This window comes from Triticum urartu, chromosome 5, assembly GCF_003073215.2.
Source record: "Triticum urartu cultivar G1812 chromosome 5, Tu2.1, whole genome shotgun sequence".
NCBI classification, from domain to species: domain Eukaryota; kingdom Viridiplantae; phylum Streptophyta; class Magnoliopsida; order Poales; family Poaceae; genus Triticum; species Triticum urartu.
In genome coordinates this window covers 502,797,801-502,809,092 of record NC_053026.1, presented here as the reverse complement: position 1 = coordinate 502,809,092, position 11,292 = coordinate 502,797,801, and positions in this window count along the sequence as shown.

Here is an 11,292-nt window from a genome sequence, read left to right as displayed (position 1 = left end):
AGGGTTTAAGCTTTTGTCACTCTAGCAACCCATCATCTACTTATTACTTCCCAATGCCTTCCTCTAGGCCCAAATAATGGTGAAGTGTTATGTAGTCGACGTTCACATAACACCACTAGAGGATATACAACATACATCTCATCAAAATATCAAACGAATACCAAATTCACATGACTACTAATAGCAAGACTTCTCCCATGTCCTCAGGAACAAACGTAACTACTCACAAAGCATAATCATGTTCATAATCAGAGGGGTATTAATATGCATATAGGATCTGAACATATGATCTTCCACCAAATAAACCAACTAGCATCAACTAGAAGGAGTAATTAACACTACTAGCAACCTACTAGTACCAATCCCGGACTTGGAGACAAGAATTGGATACAAGAGATGAACTAGGGTTTTGAGAGGAGATGGTGCTGGTGAAGATGTTGATGGAGATTGCCCTCTTCCGATGAGAGGAGCGTTGGTGATGACGATGGCGATGATTTCCCCCTCCCGGAGGGAAGTTTCCCCGGCAGAACAGCTCTTCGGAGCCCTAGATTGGATCCACCAAGGTTCCGCCTTGTGGCGGCGGAGTTTCGTCTGAGAAGATGGCTTATGATTTTTTCCTCATCGAAAGACTCCATATAGAAGAAGATGGCCATCGGAGGGCCACCAGGGGGCCCACGAGGTAGGGGGCGCGCCCAGGGGGGTAGGGCGCGCCCCCCACCCTCGTGGGCAGGGTGTGGCCTCCCTGGTGAACTTCTTGCGCTCATTATTTTTTATATATTCTGAAAATGTCTTCTGTGAAGTATCAGGACTTTTGGAGCTGTGTAGGAATTTGCCTCTCATTTTCCTCTCCCCCACTTCACCCTTGCCGTTTTATTCGCCCTCTCTCTCTGTATCCTCCCTCTCTTTCTCCGTTTGCCTCTTTTGCCGTTTGCCTTTTGTTGGCTCGTGTGTTAGGTTGCTTGTTTGTCGCGATGGCTCAAGATAATACTAAATTGTGTGACTTTATCAATACCAACAACAATGATTTTATTAGCACTCCGATTGCTCCTCTTACCGATGCTGAATCTTTTGAAATTAATGCTGCCTTGCTGAATCTTGTCATGAAAGATCCGTTTTCCGGCCTTCCTAGTGAAGATGCCGCTACCCATATAAATAGCTTTGTTGATTTGTGTGATATGCAAAAGAAGAAAGATGTGTACAATGATATTGTTAAATTGAAGCTATTTCCGTTTTCTCTTAGAGATTGTGTTGAAGCTTGGTTTTTGTCTTTGCCTAAAAATAGTATTGATTCATGGAATAAGTGCAAAGATGCTTTTATCTCTAAGTATTTTTCCCCCACTAAAATCATCTCTCTTGGAAACGATATTATGAATTTTAAGCAACTTTATCATGAACAAGCTGCACAAGCCTGGGAGAGGATGAAATTAATGATACATAATTGCCCTACACATGGTTTGAATCTTTGGATGATTATACAAATTTTTTATGCCGGATTGAATTTTGCTTCTAGAAATCTTTTAGATTCGGCCGCGGGAGGCACTTTTATGGAAATCACTTTAGAAGAAGCTACTAAACTCCTAGACAATATTATGGTTAATTATTCTCAATGGCACACCGAAAGATCTACTAGTAAAAAATTGCATGCAATTGAAGAAATTAATGTTTTGAGTGCAAAGATGGATGAACTTACGAAATTGTTTGCTAATAAGAGTGTTTCCTCTGATCCTAATGATGTGCCTTTGTCTACCTTGATTGAGAATAATAATGAATCTATGGATGTGAATTTTGTTGGTAGGAACAATTTTGGAAATAACGCGTTTAGAGGTAATTTTAATTCTAGGCCGTTTCCTAGTAATTCCTCTAATAAATATGGTAATTCCTACAACAATTCTTATGGAAATTTTAATAAGATGCCCTCTTAATTTGAGACTAGTGTTAAGGAGTTTATGAATTCGCAAAAGAATTTCAATGCTTTGCTTGAAGAAAAATTGCTTAAGGTTGATGAATTGGCTAGGAACGTTGATAGAATTTCTCTTGATGTTGATTCTTTGAAACTTAGATGTACTCCACCTAAGCATGATATCAATGAGTCTCTCAAAGCCATGAGAATTTCCATTGATGAGTGCAAATAAAGAACCGCTAGGATGCGTGCTAAGAAAGATTGCTTTGTGAAAGCGTGTTCTTCTAGTTTTTATGATAATAAGGATGAAGATCTAAAAGTTATTGATGTGTCTCCTATTAAATCTTTGTTTTGCAATATGAATCTTGATAATGATGGGACTGAAGATGAGCCACTTTACCTAGAAGGCGTTCCAAAAATTCAGAGTTTTTAGAGCTTGATGCAAAATTTGGTAAAAGTGGGATTGAAGAGATTAAAACTTTAGATAGAAATGAACCCAACATCTTGGATTTCAAGGAATTTAATTATGATAATTGCTCTTTGATAGATTGTATTTCCTTTTTGCAATCCGTGCTAAATTCTCCTCATGCTTATAGTCAAAATAAAGCTTTTACTAAACATATCGTTGATGCTTTGATGCAATCTTATGAAGAAAAATTTGAGTTGGAAGTTTCTATCCCTAGAAAACTTTATGATGAGTGGAAACCTACTATTAAAATTAAAATTAAAATTAAAATTAAAGATCATGAATGCTATTCTTTGTGTGATTTGGGTGCTAGTGTACCGACCAGACCTCAAACGGTCAAGTCTCTGTGCTTCAGTGTCATCCCTGGATTGGTAATGGTGACACACACAGTACTTGAAGGATTTATAACAGAGTAGCAATCACACACTTATTACATCGGATGTCTCAAAAGAGAACTTATTACAATAAATATGGCTTAAGGCCATCTAATACGATAACATCGGAAGGCTTGGAAGATAAAGTGAGTCCATCAACTCCAACGACATAGCTGAGCTGCACGACAATGACCTAACGAACCTTACTCCTCGTCTGAAAAGTCTACAACATAATATGTTGCAGCCCGAAAACGGGTCAGCACATGGAATATGCTGGCAAAGTAACATAGTAGAGCAAGAACAGAATAATGCTATCACTACATGCATATTTGGCTGGTGGAAAGCTCTATGGTTACCGTTTTTTTTTGCGAAAAGCCAATTTTTCCCTACAACAAAGGAATAGATTTTAATTTAACTATCATGGTAGTTGAAACATCATTGAGAAGGTTCCTCCAACTCAATCCCAATTAAAGTGATTAACAACCCAACAATATTAATTAAGAGTGATGAGATACTTAAGATACTCCAAGTACTAGATACTCAAGATTGTCCATAACCGGGGACACGGCTAACCATGATTATTTTATACACTCTGCAGAGGTTTGCGCACTTTTCCCCACAAGACTCGATCGCCTCCGTTGGATTTCTCGCACTACATGGTGTTTGAGAAACGGATGACCGAGACACAGTCTTTCGAAAACATTAGCTCTCTACTCCGGACAGACCATACCAAACCTACATCCCTCTACCAGCTGATCTGCCTCTTCAAGAGCTTCACGTAACTTACTCAACTATGCTAGAGCCCATAATAGCTTGTGGCTGCACACAGAAGTTACTAGCATGAATCATCTCAGTTCCCTTTGAGTCTGGGTGGCGGTCCATAGGAAGATCACACGGGTACTCCGGGATTTCCAAAAATATAGGCAACACTGGGTACTCCAGGTGCCTCAATCCACTCAGATGTGTATTGAAGTTGCCACCTTAAGTTGAACCATTAATTTAACAATCTCACATTTTTCATGGATTTCACTCACCCAAACCACGTCTACGAGCATAGCATAGCAATATAAGCAACGCGTAGAAGTAACTCCCAGGGTTTGAATGTAACAGGGTAATAGGTTCTACCTCATCAACTACTTCCCAACCCACATGTTAATGGCATCCTAATCATGCAATGTTTGAGGATTGGAACTAATGCATAAAAACTGGGTGATAAAGGGATATGATCAAAGTGTTACTTGCCTTGCTGACGATCCACGTAACCTAGGGACTCCAAATAACATGCTTCACACTCCAGGAATTCTATCGCAAACAAACAATAGCATACATAAGCAGCAATCAAAGAAGCACGGGTAAAACTCAAATAAGAAGATCTAACCGGAAAGTTCAACTTAAGAACTCCGGTTTGCAAAAAGAAATGAACCAAACGGAACAACGAAACTCAAACGGCGAAAGAAATAAGATCTGTTTACTAATCTGGACCTAGGTCAAATTTTACAGTACCAAAATCTTGTTCAAGTTAGTTAAGCGGAAAGAGGGTCTCGAGACGAAGATCTAGGCGCTTGAATTGCCTGATTCCGACTAATGAGCGAAAAGATAAACTAAAACAAAAATCGGATCAGAAATCGCGATCGAGAATAATCGCGGAAAATCCAATAAAAGAAAACTGACGAACAGGCTAACAAACGAGCGTTCATTATCTGTAACTAACGAGCGAAAACCGTTCGTTAAAACGAACGTACGGACGAACGTCCGCCAAATAGAAGAACCGGGAAAAAAACCGGTGAACCAAAAAAACGAACTAGGGTTTTTCTAAAAAAAACCCAATCGGTTTTCTAAAAAAACCGGCGGCGGTGAAACGGCGAGTTACCTCTCTGGCGAGGCTCCGGCGAGGCGGGGCTCGGGCGGCGGTGCGGCGGGCTAGCGGGGCGGCGGGGCGAGGCGGCACAACGCGGCGAGGGGCGGCGGCGGCGGTGCAGCGGCGATGGCAAGGCGCGGGAGCGGCGACGCGGCTCGTGAGACGGCGGCGCGGCTCGGCTCGGGGCGGCGGGGTTTGGTGGTGGTGGCGGGGGCGGCGGCGGTATATGAAGGGGGGAGAGGTGGCTTGGAGGAGGGGGCAAGGCGGCAACGGAAGAGTCCGGCTCGGACTCCTGTCTGAGTCGGCGGCGGCGGCGCACGCGTCGTCGCGCGGAACGGCGGTGCGGGAGATGGGCCGGCCCGACTGGGTTTCGGCCCATTCGGCGCCCGAAGTTTTTTTTTAAGAATTCCGCCGAACAGAAAAAAATCCTAGAAATAAAATAAAAATCAAAAAATGCCAAAACAATTTTTCACCGTCTAAATAAAATATTTAGAACGAGATGAACATTTTCTTGGCCCTAAAATGCAATTTTGAAAACATGCAATTTTTCTAATGCAAATAAAATCCAAATAATATCTAATAAATGATTTTAATATTTTTCCTCTAATATTTCAGTTATTTCGGAGAAGTCATATTATCTCATCTCATATATTTTATTATGAAATATTTTTCGGAGAGAAAAATAATCAAAATCAAAAATCCTCGTTTCATTATTTGATAAAAACCAAATATGAAAACCGAGAAATCCCCAACTGTCTCCGAGGGTCCTTGATAACCCACAAGTATAGGGGATCGCAATAGCTTTCGAGGGTAGAGTATTCAACCCAAATTTATTGATTCGACACAAGGGGAGCCAAAGAATATTCTCAAGTATTAGCAGCTGAGTTGTCAATTCAACCACACCTGGAAACTTAGTATCTGTAGCAAAGTGTTTAGTAGCAAAGTAATATGATAGTGGTGGTAGCGGCAACAAAAGTAAAGACAGCAAAAGTAATGTTTTGGTATTTTGTAGTAATTGTAACAGTAGCAGCAGGAAAGTAAATAAGCAAGAACCAGTATATGGAAAACTCGTAGGCACCGGATCAGTGATGGATAATTATGCCGGATGCGGTTCATCATGTAACAGTCATAACATAGGGTGACACAGAACTAGCTCCAGTTCATCAATGTAATGTAGGCATGTATTCTGTATATAGTCATACATGCTTATGGAAAAGAACTTGCATGACATCTTTTGTCCTACCCTCCCGTGGCAGCGGGGTCCTATTGGAAACTAGGGGATATTAAGGCCTCCTTTTAGTAGAGAACCGGAACAAAGCATTAGCACATAGTGAATACATGAACTGCTCAAACTATGGTCATCACCGGGAGTGGTCCCGATTATTGTCACTTCGGAGTTGCCGGATCATAACACATAGTAGGTGACTATAGACTTGCAAGATATGATCTAGAACTCACATATATTCATGAAAACATAATAGGTTCAGATCAGAAATCATGGCACTCGGGCCCTAGTGACAAGCATTAAGCATAGCAAAGTCATAGCAACATCAATCTCAGAACATAATGGATACTAGGGATCAAACCCTAACAAAACTAACTCGATTACATGATAAATCTTATCCAACCCATCACCGTCCAGCAAGCCCACAATGCAATTACTCACGCACGGCCGTGAGCATCATGAAATTGGTGATGGAGGATGGTTGATGATGACGACGGCGACGAATCCCCCTCTCCGGAGCCCCGAACGGTCTCTAGATCAGCCCTCCCGAGAGGTTTTAGGGCTTGGCGGCGGCTCCGTATCATAAAACGCGATGATTTCTTCTCTCTGATTTTTTTCTCCGAAAGCAAATATATAGAGTTGGAGTTGGCGTCGGAGGGTCAACAGGGGGCCCATGAGGTAGGGGGCGCGCCCTAGGGGGGGTGCCCCCCAACCTCGTGGAAAGGGTGTGGGCCCCCTGCTCTTCATATTTGGCGAGGATTTTTTATTGTTTTTTCTAAGACCTCCCGTGAAGTTTCAGGTCATTCCGGGAATATTTGTTTTCTGCACATAAAACAACATCATGGTAATTCTGCTGAAAACAGCGTCCGTCCGGGTTAGTTCCATTCAAATCATACAAGATAGAGTCCAAAACAAGGGCAAAAGTGCTTGGAAAAGTAGATACGACGGAGACGTATCAGTCCTTGAGCTGCTTAGGATTTTCGAGGATTGCGGAACGAAAATGCAATAAAATATGATATGCAAGAATGACCTATGTATAACATTCCAAATCGAAAATTTGGGATGTTACAAACCTACCCCCCTTAAGATGAATCTCGCCCTCGAGATTCGGGTTGGCTAGAGAACAGGTGTGGGTGGTCTTTGCGAAGATCATCCTCTCATTCCCAGGTGGCTTCCTCCTCGGTATGGTGGCTCCACTGAACTTTGGAAAAATTGATCACCTTGCTGCGGGTGACTCGGCTGGCAAACTCAAGAATCTTAACTGGCTTTTCCTCATAAGTCAAATCACTGTCCAACTGAATCGCCTCCAAGGGTACTGTATCTCTTGACGGTATATCGGCCATCTCAGCATGACACTTCTTCAACTGTGAAACGTGGAACACGTCATGAACTCCTGACAATCCTTCGGGTAACTCCAACTTGTAGGCAACTTCTCCCATCCATTCCAAAACACGATACGGTCCTAAAAATCTCGGGGCTGACTTTCCTTTAACTCCTTGATCAAGTCCGGTCCAAAGAACTGTCGGTCTCCTACTTCATCCCACATCAACGGCGTTCTGCACCTTCGTCCATACAGGGCTTCGAACGATGCCATCTTCAAACTGGCTTGGAAGCTATTGTTGTATGAGAACTCTGCGTAAGGCAAATTGTCATCCCATCTAGATCCATAATCTAGCGCACACGCTCTCAACATATCTTCCATAATCTGGTTGACTCTCTCGGTCTGTCCATCCGTCTGCGGGTGAAATGCAGTACTGAACTCCAATCTCATACACAAAGTCTGGTGTAACTGATGCCAAAACTTTGAGGTAAACTGCGTTCCTCTATCTGATACGATGGTCCTAGGAACTCCATGCAGACATACGATCCTGGACATATATATCTTGGCCAACTTCGCACTTGTATAAGTGGTTTTCACTGGGATAAAGAGAGCCACTTTGGTCAAGCGATCAACTACTACCCATATGGAATCATATCCTGATTTGGTCCTGGGCAATCCGGTGATAAAGTCCATGCCAAGTTTATCCCACCTCCATTCGGGTATCGGCATAGGCTGTAACAATCCTGCCGGCTTTTGATGCTCTGCCTTCACTCTCTGACATACATCACATACGGCTACGTACTCGGCAATATCCTTCTTCATCCCTGTCCACCTGAAACGTTCCTTCAAATCCAGATATATCTTGGTGTTTCTGGGGTGTATCGAGTATGGTGAGTCATGGGCCTCCTGTAGTATTAACTTCCTGATCTCTGTGTTATTGGGAACGTATATCCGGTCCTCAAACCATAAGGTATCATGCTCATCCTCACGAAAACCTTTGGCCTTTCCTTTGCTCATTTTCTCCTTTATCTCGGCAATCTCTTTGTCATCCTTCCGAGCTTCCCGAATCTTACCAACAGCGTCGACTGAACTTCCATTGTTGCAACAAAACCTCTAGGAACAATCTCTAATCGAAGTTCCATGATATCCTCTGCTAACTCCTTTGGCACTCCCTTACTCGCAAGCATATTAGCATAACACTTCCGGCTCAAAGCGTCTGCTACGACATTGGCCTTTCCTGGATGATAGTGCAGCTTCATGTCATAATCCTTTATAAGCTCTAACCATCTCCTCTGCCTAAGGTTCAGTTCCTTTTGTGTGAAGATGTACTTCAAACTCTTATGATTCGTGTACACATCACAACGGTTTCCAATAAGGTAATATCTCCAAGTCTTTAATGCATGCACTACGGCTGCTAACTCCAAATCATGCGTGTCATAATTCAACTCGTGAGGTTTTAGTTGTCGCGAGGCATACGAAACAACTCTTCCGTCCTGCATAAGCACACATCCAAGTCCCAAGCGAGAGGCGTCGCAATACACTTGGAAATCCTTATGTATATCTGGCAGTGCAAGCACTAGGGCTGTAGTCAAACGTTTCTTCAACTCCTGGAAACTTGCCTCGCAATCTGCCGTCCATTTAAACTTGGTATCCTTCTTCAATAACTCCGTCATTGGCTTCACAATCTTGGAAAAATTCTCAATGAATCTCCGATAGTATCCTGCGAGTCCAAGAAAACTACGGATCTCGCTAACTGAAGTGGGTGCTAACCATTCAGTGACTGACTGAACCTTGCTGGGGTCTACTGCTATACCTTCTTCTGATATAACATGTCCAAGGAATCCGACTTCCTTCAACCAAAACTCGCATTTGCTGAACTTGGCATACAACTGGTGTTCCCTGAGTTTCTCAAGAACTAATCGCAAATGCTCCTTGTGCTCCTCTTCATTCTTCGAGTATACCATAATATCACCAATAAACACCACAACAAACTTGTCCAAATATTCCATGAATACCTTGTTCATCATGCTCATGAAATAGGCAGGGGCGTTGGTCAGTCCAAACGACATGACCGTATACTCATATAATCCGTAACGCTTGGTGAATGCTGTCTTTGGTATATCTTTCTCTCGAATCTTCAACTGATGGTATCCCGATCGCAAATCGATCTTCGAAAACACCTTAGATCCTTGTAGCTGATCAAATAGATCATTGATCATCGGTAGTGGGTACTTGTTCTTGATCTTCACTTCATTCAAGGCCCGATAATCAACAACCATTCTTAGGGATTTATCCTTCTTCTCAACCAAAAGCACTGGGGCTCCCCAAGGTGATGAACTCCTTCGAATGTATCCTTTCTCCAATAACTCCTTGATATATTTCTTAATTTCTTCCAGATCATTCGCTGGCATCCGATAGGGTCTCTTGGATATTGGCCCTGTCCCTGGAAATAGCTGTATCAAAAACTCGATGTCTCGATCCGGTGGCATGCCTGGTAACTCCTCTGGAAAAACATCTGGGTAATCCCTCACTATAGGCACTTCCTCCTGAACAACTCCCGTGAGGGTATTCACTTGGCTCCTCCTAGGCACATGCCCAGATACATACTTAATCCTTTTTCCCTCCGGGGTGGTGAGATAAATCGACTTACTAGCACAGTCAATACTTCCCCCATACTTTGACATCCGGTCCATGCCTAATATCACATCCAATCCTTGTGACTCCAAGATAATTAGGTCGAACGGAAAAACATGGGTGCCAATGGTTATGGGTATCTGGTCGCACCATCGACTAGCCATATTGTTGGGGATATTACCACCAGTATGACCCGCCCAGGAGGGGCCGGGTCAGCCCTAATGGCGGGTTACATAAGAAGCGTGATAAACATTCAAGATGATAGTTTACTAAACGTATAGAAGGCCCAAAGGCCTGGGGCCGGCTTAAGGCCTGATACTGTAAACCGCCGTATGAAAGGAAAGACTTCTAAAGAAAGCCATGTAAAGGAAGTCACCGAGCCGGACACGATTATGAGCCGGCTGGGACTCTGTAGGCCACCAGGCGTCAACCCATGTATATAAGGGGAAGACCCGGTGGCAGTTTAGGACAAGAAACAACCAAGTTGATAACCAAGCCGACGAGTTAAGCCTTTTGGAGATCGAAACTTCAGCAATACCAATCCCAACTAGACATAGGCTTTTACCTTCATCTTAAGGGGCCGAACTAGTATAAAAACTCTCTCGTGTGTCCTTTGTCCCGATTAACCCCTTTAAGCTTCCTAGTGCGATGGCCCTACGACTAAGTCCTTGCTCTAGGACATCTGCCATGTCAACTCCACAACAGTTGGCGCCCACCGTGGGGCCAGCGCATGGTGGATTTGAGTTCTTGAAGGGCAACTTAGAAGGGCTCAAGGGATACGCTATGGGCCGGATGACCAAGAGTCGTCGCGGCAAAATCTACATCGACGACGAAGGCTGGGGCCCCGAGGCCGGCTCGATCGAGTACGGGTACCGGGTCACCTTCGGCGGAATTCACGTCTTCATCGGCCGGATCGGCGAGTCAGGCCCTGAGCCGGACGTCCACACCAACCTCATCGAAACGGCTCAGCGCGCCGGGTCTGCCCATGTTCAATCTGTCGTGAAACATGCCTTTGTGGGCTGCGTGCATGGTGGTGAATACTCCGAAGGATCGATGGAAGGCGGGGAGACGGCCATCTGCTCTGATACTGCATCATCAACATGTGAGATAGATTCGTTGTACCAGCTGCAAGACGGCATACTCGGGGAATGTTCCGATGGCAGCAGTATTCCGGACCCCTGGAGCCGCCAAATTGGGCCAGAGTCTTCATGGCGGGGACACAACTCGGGCAGAACTCCACCGCAGCAGCAGTAGCAGCAGCTACCGGGTCGGCAGCAGCCGAGTCAGGAGACCCCGTGCGCCCCCCGGCTCAGGTTCTAATGGACCTCATGGATAGGCTGACGACTCTGTTAACCGCTGTGGTAGAACCGGCAGATAAAGTCCAGCATGACGCATAAGTGGCACGCGTGTGGGAGGAGATGATACAAGCTAAGGAAAATCTAGCCGCGGAGGAAACCCGGATGGCAGCGGAACGAGCAGCCCTGGATGCTCGTGCTCAGCAGCTTCAAGCAGAA